The sequence below is a fragment of the Glossina fuscipes genome, unplaced genomic scaffold, assembly GCF_014805625.2.
Source record: "Glossina fuscipes isolate IAEA_lab_2018 unplaced genomic scaffold, Yale_Gfus_2 0, whole genome shotgun sequence".
NCBI classification, from domain to species: domain Eukaryota; kingdom Metazoa; phylum Arthropoda; class Insecta; order Diptera; family Glossinidae; genus Glossina; species Glossina fuscipes.
This window is the reverse complement of record NW_023998414.1, coordinates 22,061,278-22,080,963: the sequence shown is the minus strand read 5'-3', so window position 1 is coordinate 22,080,963 and position 19,686 is coordinate 22,061,278. Positions and strand designations below refer to the sequence as shown.

The 19,686-nt window shown below is 33.5% G+C and overlaps 1 protein-coding gene across 1 annotated transcript in view; it reads right to left on the bottom strand.

Moving 5' to 3' along the window:
* Positions 1 to 11,749, bottom strand: part of LOC119644582 — a 123,320-nt gene extending 111,571 nt beyond the window's left edge. Inside the window, exon 1 of the mRNA XM_038044181.1 lies at positions 11,464 to 11,749. The gene's annotated coding sequence lies outside the window, so the exon portion shown is untranslated. The remainder of the gene's footprint in view (positions 1 to 11,463) is intronic.
* Between the last annotated feature and the right edge of the window lie 7,937 nt (positions 11,750 to 19,686).

Sequence of the window (19,686 nt, the reverse complement as noted above, 5' to 3'; positions counted from 1 at the left end):
GTATAGGATATTCTATCAACTTGTCAAAATTCTTTTGTTCAGAGCGTCTAATTCTCGTGTTCTTTTTTTTAAAAAAAAAATTGTCAACAGGTCCTGTACATTCGGTAACAAAGCCCTTCTTTCAATTGACATTATTTTCAATCAGTGACTTATTCTCTGCTTGACCTGAGCTTTTATTTTTATATCGATAGCCAAAAAATGGAGCCTCTAGGTACATAATTTTAGAGAAACGACTACGCTCTCTCTCTCTCTTCTCATAGCCAGTTATGCAACTCATCTTCGGGCTAAGAAGTTGTAGAAGTAACGCTTAGCGACGGGCAATAGATTGAATAAAATATGTCGAGCCATTTCTTCTTCTTCTTCTTTTTTATAATATACGTTCAACGGGACTGGAAAGTAAGCAGACACTTAACCCACTTCAAATTTGTCATATGTCCTAAAAGGGGAAAACAAATAGCCGATTACATGGTTAAGGGGAAAGGCCACTCACTGTACAAGCTTAAAAAAGCAAACTCAAGGCGTTTGTTACTTGGTAAAGGCGTTCCTTAGAAATTCGTGCAAAAAAAACTTGTGCAAAATATTAGATGCAACGTATGATGAATTTAATGATGTATTCCATAACTTTAAAAAATCGTGTACGAAGAGATATTGCAATTATTTTCCCAGAAACCGTGCAAAAAAAGTAATAATGAAAATTATATCACGTACTTATTAGACAAAAACAATTCATTTTCATTAAGAAAAATAAAGGAACAAATTAAAATTAGTATACACTGCATATCCAATCCATAAGTACAATGTATAAAAATTGGATTTGAAATCAGGAATAAAAGTCAATTTTCTAACTATTCATCGCGAGTTGATAACAGGCGTGCCCGTTTGTTACGGATTGACCAAGAGGAATGCTATCATCAGCAGATGTATAAGTTTTGTAGCATAACTGTCGGGTTTGAGAAGAGGGCGTTCGTTTAGCCTCTTTTGGTTTTTTGTTTTTACAAAGTCTATTATATCTATTATAAAATGGTTTGTCAGTAATCCAAACATTGATCCTTTTTCCCACTTATTCAGCACTTCGAAACCGCGTACCAGCCAAGCCATACTGCTTCGATCTGATCAAGTGGCAACCAGAAGGCCTCATATCTGGCGAGTAATTGGGTGCAGTAGAGTTTTTCATTCGAACTGCCGCAGTGTATCCTTGTAACGTGTGGCCAAGCATTGTCATATAAGAATATGACTTTGCGTCTGTTCACCACCGTTGCTAGTATATTTCGCAACAAGACGTCCTTAAATTAATTCAATTCATGTCGGTACACATCTGCACTAACGGTTTCGTTCGGTTTTAGCGGCTCTGTGCACAACAAACCTTAATTGCCAAATGATATTCTACTTCGGTATGGATGTGGAGTGTTCTTCTGGAGTAACCCATGATTTTTTGCGCTTGGGATTATCGTAGTAGATCCACTTTTCATCGCCAGTCACAGTACGCTACAGAAAACTCTTCTTTTCTACATAGCAAGGAGTGAAACCGTAACGTTGAAATGGTTCCAAATGGCATTTTGCAGTCAATTCCCGCGTTAGTCATTTTCCTCCACAAACGTCTAGAAACAGTTCGAAAGCTTTTTGAGAGTTTGACCTGCGGTTTGGTCCAATAAGTCGTGCAAATCATTGTCTTGGAACTTTTTTCGTATTCCAGGTCGTTCTTTGTCATTGACATCGAAACAATCGATTTTAAGCTAGTTCTTGCAACTAAAACCAACAACTGGAATATGAGGGATCACAGTAACCATAAGCTTCCAAAGCTTCTAGTGATGTATGTCGACAATGCAATCTTGAGTACTTGTGTACTATGATCAGCGTCTGAAGAGCTCAATAATGCCAAATTGAACAGGGGTTCTTTTATGCAGTGAACGATTAAAATTGTCGAATTGATACTTGGCGTTATTTTATAATTTTCGCTAATAGATGCCGCTGATCGAAATACATGCAAGCACTTATTAACATTTTAAAGTGCATACGTAATAAATGAATTTTTGACAAGTCATTAAAAAACATTATTAATTATTAACTAATTGTTGCTTTGTCTTTTTGTCGAAAATTGAACTTTTTCATTTAGACACTCGACAACCTTACAAAGATCAGCATCGCGATTTTTGCAGATCTGTAGATTAATGATTTTTTTTGTTTTTTTTCTTTTTGGAATTAAATTCGCTCCAGTTATTTTATCGGTCGTACGACTCCTCAAATTAAACATGGCGCGTGAAATTGACTACGGAGCTGCAATTTTACTAATATCTTTTTTTTTTTTAAAACTTGTTTTTACTTTTCAATATTCAAATATATGCTTTCCTATCCTACCAAAAAAAAAAATATATATATATATACATATATATATATATAAAAGAGGCTTTTTTAGTCGGTCAAACCGGCTTACAACATAACAAAATTCTCCTGAAATTTTTTATATAATTTTTCGTAAATGGTTTCTGATTTTACCTCCACTTCATGAGGTTTTCTATTTTAGTTACATATTTTTTGTCATTCTGATGTGAATTACGCATAGCGCGGACTCCTTTCGCTTTAAATGTTTCAATGAGAAGACATATTCAAGCTTTTTCATTATTGAAATGATTAAACTTTCAATTGCATGAAACGAAATCAATCTGTATAACTTTAAATAAATAATAATAAGATTTATGTAAGCGGAACTAAAAGAGTTTCATTAAACCTTACGCCCTCCACTTGTACGAAATGAAAATAACTTGAGATACATCCGTTTATTATTATACGGATCAATTCAAAATCACTTTCTGCTCTGTCTGTCCATCAGTCTGTCTTGCGTTTTTTGTTATCATTCTACAGGTTCTACATTTTTCGAGATATTTTGATGGAATTTGCTACGCCTACGTGTTTTAGACAAGGGACGAACATTATTGAAAATGATTCGAATCGAATCGTTTTTTCAACCATTAGACTGTTTCGAAAAGTCGTTATATGAATAATCGTAGGCTAGTGTCGAATATTCAATGGCGGCGGCGGCGGTAGACCGCTATAGACTTTTCGCTTGCTTCCTTAGTAAAATGTTTCTTTGCGTGTATGTTAATTGAAACTGTAGGCATGCATACACAAATCTATGTATTATAATAACATTTCCATTTAAGCATATTCGCATGAAAATGTGGTTAATAATTTTATATAATTAATGCTTGAAATATTAACACTTTTTGCACAAATATCCACAATAGCGAATAACATGAATAAATATGGTTTTGAAAGTTGAAGGTTTTAGGTTCCAATGTCAAATGATAAATTGAAGTTTATTGTGAAAGTTACGTTTTAGAAAATTTTGATTTCGATATATATATATATATATATGTATATATATATATGTATATATTTCAAGCTTATTTTGCATAGCAGTAACATTTGAGTTTTTACTTTAAAAACGTCTAACGGTTATGTTATTGTATTATTTTACTTGGTCTGGTGCTGTGCCTTTGAGACGAAACAGAAGAGAGATTGAAAAACAAGTAAGAAAACTGTATATATCTTAAGCAGAATCTTTGATACCCACCATCTAAGGTATATTATAACGAAGCAAATCAAATCAAGGACAATTTCATTTACATTTATTTTATATATATACGCATATGCATACACGAAACATTCAAATACCGAAATTCGCGGCATTTACCTATGTAATTAGTTAGCACCTTCTCAAGTACGAGAATTTATATCTGGAAAAACCGCAAACGTAGGCTTATTCAAGGATAAAGGAATCAAGAAGACTTTGTTAAGTTAACTTGGAACCGCAACGCATACAATTTAACGGATCTTCAATGCCTATACTCCCTTACGTTACAAATGGCTTGAAGCAATGAATATACCAGCCAAATTAGCGTTATATTAGGCTACGCATAATACTGACAAGTTTTTCATGCTGCCATCGTTTTTAATACTGTCATTAAAAAACAACAAAAACAAAACAAAAAAAAAAAATGAGGAAAAATATTTTTAAAAAACTTGAATGGTTTTGACTAACAGGTGAAAATCGCTTTAATGCGTATCGATAAAAAGAAAAAAAGATAAGTAAAAACTTGTCAGGTTCGATTTAATGTGGTTTTTTTTTAGTTTTGTTTTGTTTTGTTTTTTTTTTTCAGTAAATGGGGACATTTCTTAGATTTTAATAAAACGTTTTTAAACGGCATTATGTGTTAGTTGAAAAATCAATAGCGATATCAGCGGTTATTTGAAAAGGTCTTGAATTTTAGAGTTTCATATAAAACCACAAGAGTGTTAACCAAATACTACAAGTACGAATACATCGTAAATATATTAGTTTGGGGAAAAAGAAATCCATTATTTTTATATGAACTTCAGGACTTTATTTAACATGCTTCGGATTGTCCGATTTGGGTCAAATATGCACCGTTTTGTTGTATGATTTGTTGCCATTTTAAAGGTAACTTCAAAATGCCTCTCTCATAGAAGTCCTGGTCTCTATTTGCAAAAAACTCTAGTAGTCGATTTTCACAATCCTCCCTAGATTCCAATTTTTTATCATTAAAGAAATTTTGCAATGCAAGAAAAAGAAAGATAATCGCTTGGTGCCAAGTCCGGACTGTATGGCGGATGCATTAAAACTTCCCAACCAAGCTCCCGAAGTTTCTGGCGAGTCACTGTAGATGTGTGTGGCCTAGCGTTGTCCTGGTGGAACACGACACCTCTCCTGTTGGCCAATTCTGGCCGTTTCTGGTCAGTCGCTATCTTCAAACGGTCCAGTTGTTGACAGTAGAGATCAGAATTTAGCGTTCGGCCATATGGAAGCAACTCATAATAAATAATCCCCTTCCAGTCCCACCAAATGCATAGCAAAACCTTCCTGGCCGTTTGAGGTACTTCACTGCTCTTTGCCGTTTGAGGTACTTCACCACTTTGATCGATACTTTACGAGAAATCTATCAGTGCAGCCATCTACCGAAAAAATAATGGATTTCTTTTTCCCCAAACTAATATATAGAACTATATATAAACAAGATTTTTAATCATTTATCTCAACATCAGGCATTTATATGGAGATCGCCTATGTTGTTGAAAGAATTTTCTTCATTTTTCTGTCAGCGTGTGAGCACTTGACTCTCAAAAAGACATTTATTCTCATTCGTGGTTGAAAACAAATAGACTACTATGTTCCAGAACGCAATCTAAATGTACATTTTCTATTCAATTGTTCATATTTTATTTCGATGATTCGTTTACATCGGTACAATCCATTGAAACGTTTATTGTCCAAAGTTGCTCAGGCGGAATATGTATTCCGCGTGAAAAAAACAACTGGCTTTCTAGATCTATGCACTAAAGAAGCCATTTTTTAGGTACCATAGTAAAAATGAAGGTCTTGCTCAGACTACCAATAAGTCTTTGATTAAAACCATGATCAATCACCAAGAGTAAGTAACAGTGTTTAATAGTGCCCATGTTTGCTGACATCGAATTTCATTTTTCGGGCTGCTGCCTTTGGGCTAAATTGCATCAGTTGTTGCAGGCTGTGCTCGCTAATAGTGCTTCCGCAGGGTTGGACTTAAGTATTTGGTAAGTATTCGCGTTTGCGTGAATGGTAAAGGCTGTGTTTCTGCACACCGTTAGAACTAAAGTAAAAAGTAAATGCATCTATTTTCATCTCTTATCCTTATGTTTATATCTAACGTTAATGTTTTCAATGGGGAAAGTCGTCCTATGTTCATATCGTTCAATATGATATTCATTGTCTTGAAAATTCTTTAAAACTTACTCATAAGCGCGGGATTTCATTTCAAGCGATGAACAACGGCAAATAACAAAAATTAATTGATTTCCAAATATAAATGACTCGTTACGAGACGACATTGACTGAAAATACACTGCTCCGTAGTAGATGTTACTGCCACTTTCATATTTTGAAAGGACTTTACTCTCCTTAAGATACTTTTGCTATTAATTTAAAAATTTTCTTGCAATAAAACTGTTAAGACAAACTTTTACGAAACTTTAACTTTAACTTAAGACTTTACGCAAACTTCTTTCACTATATGGCAATCTAACGTATAGGAGAATTTCAAGAATAGTTTCCGAATAGTTCGTTAATAATTTTCTGAAAGCGATACCTACGAACTATTGCATGATATGAAAGCAATAATCATGTCAAAGTTTGCAAATATATGATATCACAAAAAATAATTCCAATTTTATATTAAATTAGCGAAATAAATTAAGAGAGATTGAGAGAAAGTCTTTTGTCAGCATTTGAAGATAATTGCTTTTACATTTACATACAGAAAATGTGTGAAAATCATTTAAAAGTTTTTTCTTTAAATAAAATAAAGAAAAAAAATAAAATCGTACATGCGAATACTGTACATACGAATATATGGAAAATAAAGAACAATTCTTTATAAGAATTTTCAAATAGGTGTAACAATTTCCTAGACACACCTTTCATTTAACTAAAAAAAAGGAATTGCTTTTCAGTCATACAAATTGTAATCTAGTTTCTTACTTCAACTGACCACAGCTCTTAGAATAAAGCACACACTGTTAGAATAAAATTAGAAAATTATATCATTACGTGTTTAAAAAACAAAAAAAAAAAAAAAAAAACAAGCAGCAACCGGTTGTGACCGAATATTTTATACCCATCACACAGTTATACCATAAAAAAGATCGAAAACAAGGAAAAATAGAAATTTGCATGCTTTATAATATTAGATGGGAGTGGGAGATTTTTTTATTTTTGTAGCATAATTTTGTAGAAATTTATATCATGTATCTGTATCTGTATCATATATCATGTAGTTTATCAGCAACGACAGAAGAAAAAATATGCAAAACAAAGGTCTTCCCAGTTTTGGTTGTACAGACGGGTGAGTGTTATAGGCGTGTTCTTTGACCTGCTTGGGCCATTTTCAAACACTTTTGCAAATTTGTAGGCGGTCATTTTTGTGAATGGGAGAATGTTTATCGCAGATACCAATTAATTGGGTAGATGGACAGATGAATGGACATCCAAACGTATGGAATCTGTAACTGGATAAAAATTTATACACTTTATGGGATATTGGAAGATTGACACGGCGCTTTATAAAGTTATTGAAAAGAAAATCAAATTTTGATATATTGTAGTATCATATTAGGCAGGTCCATAGAATTTGTTTTCCAATTCGTGTACATTTATCGGCTACAATTTGTGTGTAATGATCAAAAAATAAATTTTTCTTGTTTTTCAAAAACAGAGGAGTTCTTAATTTACATGGGACTAAAGACTTGGTCTTCAACCGGTTTGGTCCATTTTCAATATTAACTCTCGTGCAGGAACTTCCAATATTTCTATCAAATTTAAAGGCGATAGCTTTATTTTAGCGTCCAAGAGTATATTTACAACAGACGGACAGAATTTGATGCTAAACAAGAATATATACACTTTTGCGTGGTCTCTGAAGGAGGAAACTCCTGGACGTTGCACAGATTATGAGAAAATAACTATAGCGCTCTTGTTTATAAAAATAGAACAATTGTTATAATGAAGTGTTTATTCGAAGTATGCGAGAATACGCGAGTCCCAGCCATGTGCATATTAATGATTAGTAAATATTAAATGATTTTATAAAAATTCATTGATCGCCACAAATTATTGAACACCAATCAATTTGTTTGTCTTTTTATCTATCTATTTGTTTACTTATTGTAAATTTATTTTCTCTCTTGTTATTGTTATTTGATTTCATTTTACTTTATACTCTGTTTATACAAAGCGTGAGAACTCAGTTTATTTATTTATTTATTTATTTTTTTTTTTTTTTGTTTTTCATTTTTAGTTTTTACTCCAGAAAACAAGTCTTTCAAAAGCAACCGTTTTACAATTCATATTAAGTTTGTAATTTTTGTGTTTCGTTTGCTAATTGAAAATTAATTTTTTTTTAATTTTTTTTTTTTTTTTTTTTTTTTAGTTGAAATTTTCCTTTGCTTGACACACAATGGGAACTAATAAGTTTTTAAAGGTATATAAGTTTTTTTCTTCCGTTAGTGACATCGGATGCAAATATGCATCAAATAGAACCCTTTGTACAATACTTTTGGCATTTAAATCCGTTCATCGTTACGCTCTTATGAGCGAAAATTGATAGCAAAGGCAGCAAGAAGCTTAACCCATACACACTTTTAATTCACACAAGTTTTCAAGTGAGCTCCTCACTCGTTCACTAAGTTACTAAGAAATTGGGAAAATCTTCAAGGAAAGACAATATCAAAATACTAATATCGAGAACCTTCCTACTCTCCGCCAGCAAATGTTTATATAAATTATTATAGTTATTATTAAGACTCTTTGAAAGTTCTACGTCCGCAATCGAAATAATTACATCGACAGCTCGCCCAAGCTCGTCGTCAAGCAGAGAGATCAACACAACAAAAATTCCAAATTCCCATGGAAAGTGTGTCCAAATTCAATGTCAAATTTCTTTTTAGAAATTTTTCATTGTCTGCTTTTAAATAAAAACTTCTTGCATTACTCAAGGCATATACAAATATTTTACTTATTTGAATACTCCTACAAGAAAAATGCATGACATACTAGCATTTGTAATGCACTTTACGTTACTGCTCGACAGCGGCAGTGGAGAAGAAAAATGATGATATGATGGTAATGATTATCCAAAAAAAAAAAACGTTCACCTATCCGCTACTCCGCACTCAGTCAACAGTTTGTCTGCCTAAGTGCCTTGCACAAAGATGTATATTAATGATATCATGGCCTTGCCTTGAACTTTGATCTTAACATTAAAGTCTGCTTTGCTATTATTCCCATTAGGTTGAATGCAAAATTCACTCAAAATTAATATTCTTACCCTCCCATTATATATATATATATATATAAAATATATACTTTATTGTCTATATACACAGGCGATGCAAGTGCTTGAAAAATTTATTCAGTGGATAACAAAGGTTCGCTATAAATCGATTTAAAATAATATTTTTGTTTTTATCAGTCACCGGTCACATGATGTAAATAAATAACACTTGCTTTGGGGCCTTGTAACCTGCATAGAGATTTCATACGAATTTAACAAGGAACAAGGATCAATAATAAAAGTAAATAAACGTTAATGTTTAAATTGTAGCGAAAAAAAATAAAAAAAATAAAAAAAAGTTGAGAACATATAAATTTTATTAAACCATTGCCCATAGACTGAGTAGAGGGCATTTAAAGATCTATAATGTTTATGTATTTCATTTGCGATCAATTCTCGTGGTGGAGTGAAATCTGTAAAGCTAGTTCCTCTCAAATATCTTATTATTAATATGAAGGAAATATTTTGATGATCTTACGCACTTTCCAATGTAACGCTAGAGTAAATGAGGTAGGAAGCTGAAATTTACGTGACTGCATGCAACACGTTACAAATAAACACAATTCGCTTATGGCTACACTCATTATTTAAAGTAGGAATAATTTATGCAAACTTTTTTTTGCTTCATAATAAAAATTCTATATAAATGGGAAAAAGCTTCACCCATCTTAGATCGCTTTTCTGCTTGCTGCATAATAATAAAGTTAATAGCAATTTTAACAAAATTTGTTTGCAAATGATTGAGTTCCCTCTGCAATATAGCAAGTTTTGTCAGAGTATGCTAGATAAACTATGCTGCGTTCCTCCAGATAATTGACAAGAAGAAGAAGAAGATGGATAGATGGTGCAACAAATTTCAACAATCATCATTTTCAATTTTATATTTTTAACCCATTAAATGTGGAATACATTGTTCTCTGTCTTTTTCAATTTGATGTTAGTCTGTCTTTCTTTCTACAGTCTGCAGTAAATCGGCAAGCTCAGGGCAATAGAATTGATTACCATAATTTCGACAATAGAATGAATTAATAATTTCCCTATAAAATCCATGTTATTTTAATAAGCCAAGATTCCTAGGCACACTACTAGTGAAACACTAAAGTTGTTATAACAAAAATATTGCAAACATTTTGTTATTTAAAATTATGTAACGTTGGGTTTGTTCTGTTCTTGGAGCGTATTTCGAGTAAAAAATGCAAACTACCAAAAACCTTAATATTGCTTGGATGTCCGCAAGAGTAGCCGTGTAGGTGGCAACCGCGATTAAACAAACAAGTCAGTACTCGCGGACTCCAAATCTTAGTGGAATAAAGTGTGCTTTGGTTCAATCGCTAAGTGTCATAACATTTATCAACTGGGCGCACAGACCCCAACTCTAGGTGCTGGGCATCATCCTATACCATCGGCTCTCTTAATTTTTTTCTTTTTTTTGCTTTCTAATCGTCAATTCGTTACACGAACGGTGTACTTCCTCTGAGTGATTGGTCATTTAAGGACCCAAAAAAAAAAAAAAACTCTAAGAAATTCTTTCCGCTAAGTTTAGGCCAATAATACCTGGGATCGATTATCATTTATTCTATGTCACTTTGTTTTTAATAAGAAAAGAAAGACTACAACAACTCCAGTCGTTCGAAAGCAAGTTTACATTAAAAAAAAAAAAACGTTACTTTACGGTTTATTATAATTTTAATTGGCTGAAAAGACATTATTTTGTAATAAAACCAAGCGAAATTTATTTCATTTAACAAACGCATTGCTGACTACAGAAATCTGGTTCATCTCAAAATTGGAACCGTACGTATTATTATTATTATTATTTTTTTGTTGCTTTTAGTCACGTATTTTACTTCCTTTTTAAACATATACTGTAGAAATTGGTCGCGGTTTCTGTAGAAAAAGCTGTACTTGAGAAACACTTTTAACTTTAGTCTTTATACCTACAGCCGGGATATAGATATATATATATATATATATGAAGTTTGTTGTTCACGTTATTAGACGTTTACAAAGTGCTTGATGGACATATGCTAAGTTATTAAATTGACTTTGCTGCATTTGCCTAATTATCAGTCCTTCAGTCCATTAGTTATTGGAGAAATTGCCATACACACAACAAACACACGCACAAACAAGTGCAATTTTGCCCATATAATCTTAGGAGTTGATTATGCAACAAATTTCAAAAAACTATAAAATCTGCCCATAAAATTACACTGAGTAATCTTCAAGGCATAGAATATCTCGTTATCCGAAAACGTAAGACAAATCTAAAAATAAGTTATTTAGAGCAAAAGATGAAAATGTCGTCCGGACAATCGGGCAATCGATATGTGAAAAAGTTATCTATTTGCGATTATTGCGATTAAAATATGATTATGTAGGATTTGCCCGAAGGTATATTTAACAATTTCGGTTTTTGATTTTACGCGCCTGTTGCGAGAAACAAAGGAAACTATTTTTTTTTTTTAAATAATTTGCGAAAAATTTACTTTATCCCAAGACACGGAATTGCATATATATGTATGTATACATGGATATGTATTTAGTTGTTTTGAGTAAATAAACCCTTAGAAAAATTTACCTGATTCGCTTCCTGTGACGATCAATTAATAACTCACCGGTTTTTTTATTCCTTTTGTTTATTCTTAATAAAAAAATTTAAACCGCAAAGGGGTTGAATGCTTATATTTTATTGCATAACACAGGATGTAACAGGTTAATTGCTATGGTTTGTTTAACCATCAAATACGCGTAGTAAGTAGAGCAGGATACCGCCTTTTGAACGAAACAAAAGTTCAAAATTTCTCATTCAATTTTATTTAATTCATTATTATTTTTATTCGATGGTATGTATATTTTTCGTTCCTTTTTTTTTTGTTTTTTAATTTAAAACTCTTCTTCTTTAAATATTTCTCTCTTTTATGTAAAAAAATTGTTTAAAACAGACAATCAGTTTGTGTTTTGATATTCGTTACATATATTTCAAATTTCACACGCTTTCACTTCTTGTTTTTTATATAGTATGTAACTTTATTAAAAATTTTTGTCGTTTTTTTCAAAAATTCCGAAAAAAAAAATTGTTTTTTTTTTTTTAATTCTTACATATATTTCATAAAACAACAGCATAAAATTTTTGCTGATTTTTCATTTAATTTTTTTTTTTTTTATTTAGCCCGCATTCGTAAACAAAATTCTTGAAATTGAAAAAAAAAAAAAAAAAATCATATATTGTTCACCTAAAAAAACTGGTTATTTGTTGTCATTTGTTTATATTGTAACACGATGGCGTAGTTTTTCTTTCAACATACAAACTATACTCTGAGAGTTTGCTCACATTCGCATTACTCGTTCTTGGCTACGAAAGCGTCGTTTATTACAATAATAACAGAAAGGAAAAAACAAAAAAAAAAAAAACAAAAAAACAGAAAAAAGAAAAGAAACCGCTTAATGACGTTTTGTTTGGATTACCATTAAAAAGGAAAATCGAACCACTTGATGTTGCTTTCTTTTCGTATAAACCCGGTATAGACGTTTATGCTGTCTGACGGATTACCTTCGAATGTAAACAAGCCACTGGAAGACACCAAATGTGAGCGGCAGTTCGCTATAGCAGAAATGAACTTGTTTTTTTTTTCAAAGATAAATCTACTCACACTCTCTCGCTCTTTTCATCAAAGTGATAAGAAGTTTTTCTGCAAAGAGTATAAGAGAGGGTAACCAACTTATATAGAGAGATGTTGACAGTTAGACGATATTGAAATCGCTTTTCAGGACTAAAGGAATTTGAAAAACGTTTCTTTTTTTTCTTTTTTGAAAATCGATTGAAGAACACACATATCCATGTAAATATTGAAATAAAATTAAAATTTCAATTACTTATGTTTAAATAAAACATAAGAAAGACATCTGTTTCATCAGGTATGTATGTAGGAAGACGGAAAATACCCGTTTACAGTATGAAAACGATTGAAAAAGATCTGATTCGACGTATTGCCCATCGTTGGCTATATACTTTTCCGCCATGGCTGACAAATTATGAATGCCGTGCCAGTGAAAACTCTCGCTCTTTCGGGGCAAATCAGTTACGGTATCGTTTTCTTCAGTTTTCGAAAGATCACTGAATCGCTGATCAACAAGTGTCTGTCCCATCGATGTAGATAACTGGTAATCTGTAGGAGTTCAGTTTAGTGAATAAGCCGACGCGGCTAGCACTACTGAATTGAATGCTCTTAGCGTACTACGAACCGGATTCAGCCTGTGGTTGGATAGACGGCTTAAATGGGTATCTGGCCTTTTGCGATAATTCGTATGTTCTTTGAAATATGAACAATTTAAATCGATTAAGTGTTCCTGGTAGCGTTTCAAATAAACCGTTTCAACAGACTTTAACAGACCATCTCTCTTTTGGTCCCAATTAACAGGGAACATCGTCCACATGCCGAACCAAATCAGTCTCGCAGTCAGTCCGTAAATGAAATGCCTGGATCTACCTATGGGATTCTCAAAATATATGCGCCTTTTATCCTTAGTTAAAATAATCTTCTTTTTTTTTTGCATGCTTGAGGCAAAACAAAGACGTTGTTCGCAAAAGCTCTTGGTTTACGATAAAATATAAACCTTTTCCTCGCTAGAAAGCGCATTTCTATGTTCGGATATGTGTTGATATTAAGGCTGTGTATCATTGCCGCTCAAGCTATAAAAACAAGCGAAGCCTCAGATATGTATGCCATCTACCCGTGGTGTTAGGCCCATCTACGGACAAATTCCAATTTCATATTTACAAACGTGGCAGATATCCATCAAGCTTAGCAAACTTCAATTGATGTGATTAATCGGGCATGCAAGACGGCTCCCGAATTTTTGGAAAACGATATTCGCCATGACGTCAGCCATAACAATATGATGAAAGCTTGGCTTTGTTCATTTCCTTAGCTATCGTGAACTGTTCAAGTTGACTTATACCAATAAAGTATCCGCCAAGTTACAATTAGAACCAAATCGGAAATGCACAAAAATTTGAACGCATATTCTATGGGCCTAACCGATATTATAGCGCTTCAAAATTGAATTTTTTTTCAATATGTTTATAAAGCGCGCAATCAAGCTTCAAAAACCCCATAAAGTATGTAAATTCTTGGCCAATTTAAAATTTAGAATGCATTTAAGTATGCCCGTCTGTCCGTTTGCCCATCCGTCCAGCTTATGTAGTATCTGTCGTAAGCATTCTACTGGCAAAAGAATTTGAAAATTACCAAAGGCAGTCAAAGGGCACGCCTACGACATCTACACGTCTATGCAACAGAATCTGTGAACACATTTGCTTTCGACTTTTATTCTGTAAATAGAAAACATCAGCTGCACCCATCCAATACTATAGAGTATGAAAATTTTATTCTTTTACGTTTCTCTTTAAGGTCCATAGGACGGATATAAAAGATTCGCTCACGAGTGAATATAATTTTCTCACTTGTTTTTAGTTTTTATTGCTAATACGAGGAGTTTCAACCAACTTTGAGGAAAGAAAAATTTATTAATTAGCAATTTTCGATGAAAGTTAATTTCGTGTTCGTTGTTATTGTTTTTTGAAAATATTCTTAAAATTTTGAATTGATCATAATGCTGAATTTCATACTTTTTTTTGCTCTCTCTTAACCACTTGAAGTGAACTCGCCTTCTCATTCATTCATAGCATGTTTGAAACGAGATTTCAGTTATCGTAAAATTATACATCCCTTAGACTTGCTCTCGATATAAGACGATACATATCGCTTCAGTTGATTTCGATAAATAAATAAGAGAGACGGTACAAGACGGTTCCGTTATACCAAGGTCACCTGGTATTCTCTCGTATTTTTTAATCTTTTAATATATGCTATATATTGTATTACGCCAAATGAAAGCTGCAGTGTGTTGCGAACATTTTAAGAAAGTATTCGTCGATATTTATGTAACATACAGGAATTGTAATTATCTCATTCATTCATTCCGTTTCTTTACTTAAAGAGACCCGTCGAAGAGACAAAGCTCAACAAAATGCATACCATATACGTAGAAATGCTTCAGTCTGCATCGCAAGATTTTAATCTCCGATATTTATATCGATGTTCATGTGGGGAATTAGTTCCTACGATCTCGATTACAAGCATTTAATGATTGACAACTATATAAGAGCTACATAAGTTGACCTTGGGAATTGTTTTTGCGATGAAGCGATAATCAGTCCCTCAATCATTACAATTTCGAAGTCGATAATGAAAATTCTTGCATACTATCGATCTTTCTTTCATCCTTTTGATTGAATTGGTAGAAATGAACTCAGTTTCTTTTCAGCCTTAGGAAAAACATAATCAAGCAAATAAATGAAAATCGAAATCTTTTCGTTTTTTTTATTTTGAATATGACCAATAACTTAGGGGATGGACCCTGTTTGTGTAAGCCGGTGACCAACAAAAAGAAGCGAAGAAGAGAAAAAAACAGAGAGGTGGTGACGGCAGCCTAGTGGGCGTGTGCTCAATCGATAAGCGTTTTGCGTTTATCGACTAAACACTCCCTATGGTTGTGACCACAGGAAGCCCTGCTGCGCTTGAGATTTAAACCCGTGAACACGGATTTGGTAACTTAGGTTCTTACCTCACTCAGGCAGACAAAACTGTTTTAAAAATTAAAACAAATGAAAAAACTGACCATTAAACACCCTGCACAACGTTGCCTTATAGACTTATTTCTGCATTTCTATAATAACATATCAAAATCTATACCCCATTTCGAAACAGGGCCATACTTTTCATGGAAGCCACTATATAAGAAGGGGCACAAAAAGTGAATTGATTTTGTCCAAAATTAGCAAATCCGATTTTCTTATCATAAAATTGTATACCATATTACTGTACTATCTTGGACCGACCGCCAACACGAAATATTGAAAATCAAACTTTTTTCCCGTATGAAGGTTAAGTTATGTTTGAGGAGGTTCGAAGAAAATTGTCCCATCGGATACTAATATTTTACATCACCATCATAATATCGGGAATTGTTATCGCTCACCGATTTTTGTCGAGAAATTTTGAAAATTACAATATTTTTCATATAACCGCCTTTTCAATACAAGACGCCAAAGTGCTCCGATCCACTTCATTTTCAATAAAGTTCATCCTTGGCCTAAAATGGCATGTCAGTTAACGAAATTCTGGTAAAATTTTTCAAAATTGCGATCTGTGATTAGAATCTAAGCCGAACAAATGTCATTGGACAGACAAGCTTAATCGTCATTTCCTGAATCGATCGCTACAGTCAAAGGTGGATTTGTCTCAAGTGCTTCGGAATGTTGTATACATCCGTACAAAGTTACTGCACACTGTCGCAGACGAGGTGTAGGGCATAATAAATTTAACGCCAGCGCACTATTCATAAATTTTAAGATGATCTCTCTTCTTAAGCACAAGATATGAGATATATTCCAATTTTCCCATCATCTGTACGTAACATGTATGCTAAGAATATAGTAAATACTTAAGAGAGCGTTAACAGAATTACTTCCTCACGTTCGTTATTACTTAAAAAAAAAAAAAAAAACAAAGTTTCACATTTAACCAGAGACAACTAAATGACAAGATGAACCAAGAATTATGTCAAATTAGGAGACAGTAAAGGCCTAAGAGACTTTTGGTGATTCTGTTATCTGCAGTAGTGCGCTATCCATTTTAGTACCCATATAATTGGTTGAGGGGCATTATTCCATTGACATATTCGCCGTATATCGTAAATTGAAAGCAAACTTTACTTCCACGTAAGATTAATTTCCAAACCAAATAGAGACACTAGACTCGTTATTATCTAAAAGAAAATAAACAAGTCGGAAAAAGACATATGGCAGAGTTTAAGTCTATAATTTCAAAACAATTCTCTATCCGCTTGTGTAGCTGAGTAAGAATAGCAATCACCAAATCTGTCAATGCGGTGGAAGTTTACCTTGGTCGTAGGTATAATTGAGTACTCGGTCGGTATACCGATTGGGTATACACCCACTAAGACTACGGTCTTTCTCTTTCTTCACTTTTTTCCGACAGTCGCCGGCATTGCGTGAATAGAGGACATCCCCTAAATGGGATTGCTTGTACAATAAAAGAAAAGTATATAATTACGTATATACATATCATAGCGCAAATTATAAGGATCTATTTTTGTAGTGTACGTGAGCTAAGCTACGCACAAGCGAAATGGAAAAAAATTTTAAAATCCTTTAATATGACGGTTTTTTTTGCATAGAAGTCTGCCGTTATACTTGGCATTTGATTGTACAGTTCTCTTAGCCTAGTAAAAATTGAGAATGCAACAATCGGTTCAGAATAAATGTACGGCTCGAAGAGGAAAGAGACAAATAGAAACAAGAAGAGAAAATATATAATAGAAACGCTCTGTGCGTTCTGAAGGGATTCGCGAGTTATATTTCTTATGCACATATCAGTTTGGGATGAGAACAATTGTTGCTTTCTTGCATCTGTGTTGGTAGTTTCAGCTGAGTTTACTCCATTACGGAGATGGCTATTATTATACAGTTGAAATTGATTTTCTCTCATTTTCTCTTGCGGGGAGTTGCAAAGTTCACGTAAATATTTGACGTAAGCAAAGGCGAAAGAGCAACAGGTTTTTTACTTACCTTCAAGAGAAGAGAAACACAAGAAATGCATTAAAAACAAAAACAAATGAATAGCAAGATGAGCCAAAAAACTTTCCAAAATAAGGGCTGATGTAGTTGGCGGGTGCGCGGTGTTTCTGTCATCAATGGCTGAAGTTGTGCTTGTAATTGCTTGCGCGTTTTTTTCATTCGTATTGTTTGCTTATGCACATATAAGCCACAAATCTATTGGCTTAGTCCATCTCCGTTCAACGTACCAAAAAAAAAAAAAAAATATTGTTTGCATATAAGTCTTCAAAAAAAAAAATAAATAAATAAATAAATAAGTAAATGAAGAAATATTTTAGAAGGAACCGTGCATCCCGCTGTTTAACATACTATACATTGATCACCTGCAACGGAGCAACTTAAACGCTAACCTTATGATGTCACTAAAATACCACAATGCCACGGAAATGATAAGTATAGTATTTCACGAATTGCTCTGATCCGGAGCAAGACTCTTGCTACTAGTATTTAAGCTGATCTAGACCGGGAATGATTCGACGAATTACCATCGAAACCTCGAGTATAATATGCACTTTTTTGATGATGAAATACTTGAATGAATAGCTCTTGGAGGCATTATCCAGGTGGTGCACGAACCCCGCATTCCATGTTGGCGATCGGGGAGTATTTACTAATAGGCCTCTAAGTCAAATCTAAAAGTAGAGTGCAAACTTTTGAACGTTTACCATGATTAATCTTATAAAGGAAATTAAACCAGGATTGTCTGAAGAGGTTTTTCGAAAAATTTCTATCTTTGTTAGCAAGAAATGTATGACAAGACTAACGTCCAAGAAAATTTTTTAATGAGTAAACGATAAAGTGTTTTTAGATTGGGTCATGGATTGCTAAGAAGCAATTACAGAAAGTTTAAAAGCCGGGCGGGAAGGAGGTGTAGATTATCAATTAAATGGTCCCGATATCGACAACAATACGCTTTTATGTATTCATGTAGAAGAAAGCGACATGAATATTGACTGCGTTAGTGAAAAGATTATAACGGAACAAGCGGAAGAGCAGTCACAGAGACATTTCTCAGGATATGCCATATATGCAGATATCTTGAACAAATGTTTGGTTTTCATGACCATCACGTCTATCCGAAAATTTCATTAAAGATCAAAATTGTCAGTGCAAGCTGTCCTTCTGTCCTAGCAGAAGATTATAAGGACACACATGAGTTAATTGCTCGAAAATGAAACGTTGGTAGCATTATGAACGTAACGAAAGATCGATTTACCACAGACGATAACTGCAGAAGAGATAAGCGTAGCTTACTAGATTCTTTGTCGATGTACGAAAACAATTCAATGCCCTACGTAAGGTAGGGCATATGAAATAAATATTATAGATAGCGTACCTTTTGCAATATCGCAAGGGAGGCGTGAAAATATGGGCGTGCACTAAATTTATTAAAATGCAATTTAAGTGAAGAGGTTTCTTTTAATTACTAATACTTTGTTTTTATTCCTGATGATGATGTGATGATGTGTTCAAGCATTTAATAGCCATAAAATTTAGAATATTTTGTATGTGAGTTGATGTAAACGATGAAATCAAAGCAAATAACTTTCGTTAACTCATCTTTGATTTTCTTTTTCGTACATATACATATAAAGATGCCTCTTCGCCAGTGTCGATAACCACAATGCCGATAACATACAATGTAAAAATGCTCCTGTGTCATCAGATCACTTAATCATTTAATTAAATATGATCTGCTCCGGTTAGAAAAGCATCTAATTTTACAAATTTTAATTTCAATTAACAAAAAATATCTCCTATGGGATAAGTCATCATATGCCAGATGAAATAAAAAGCCCTTTCCCCTCCGCAGAATGTCTTGGATGCTCGCAACATCGATTTTTGAAAAGAGCGTAGACCATAAAATTGCTGGTGAGTTGAAGAAAATCGAAAAGGTGCCACAAAAGACTACCATAAAGCTGGACTCTCTCCCAAGGACTTAGACATTAAAAAACCCTATCGGATGCCTAACACATCATTACGGAAATGCTTTCGCCTATTCCTTAGAATCACTTTCACTATTTCCCTTACATTAGCTGGAATATTGTGGCACCATTACAGCTAAGCGCCTGCATTCAACGGCCTCCTCCAGAGTCCAGA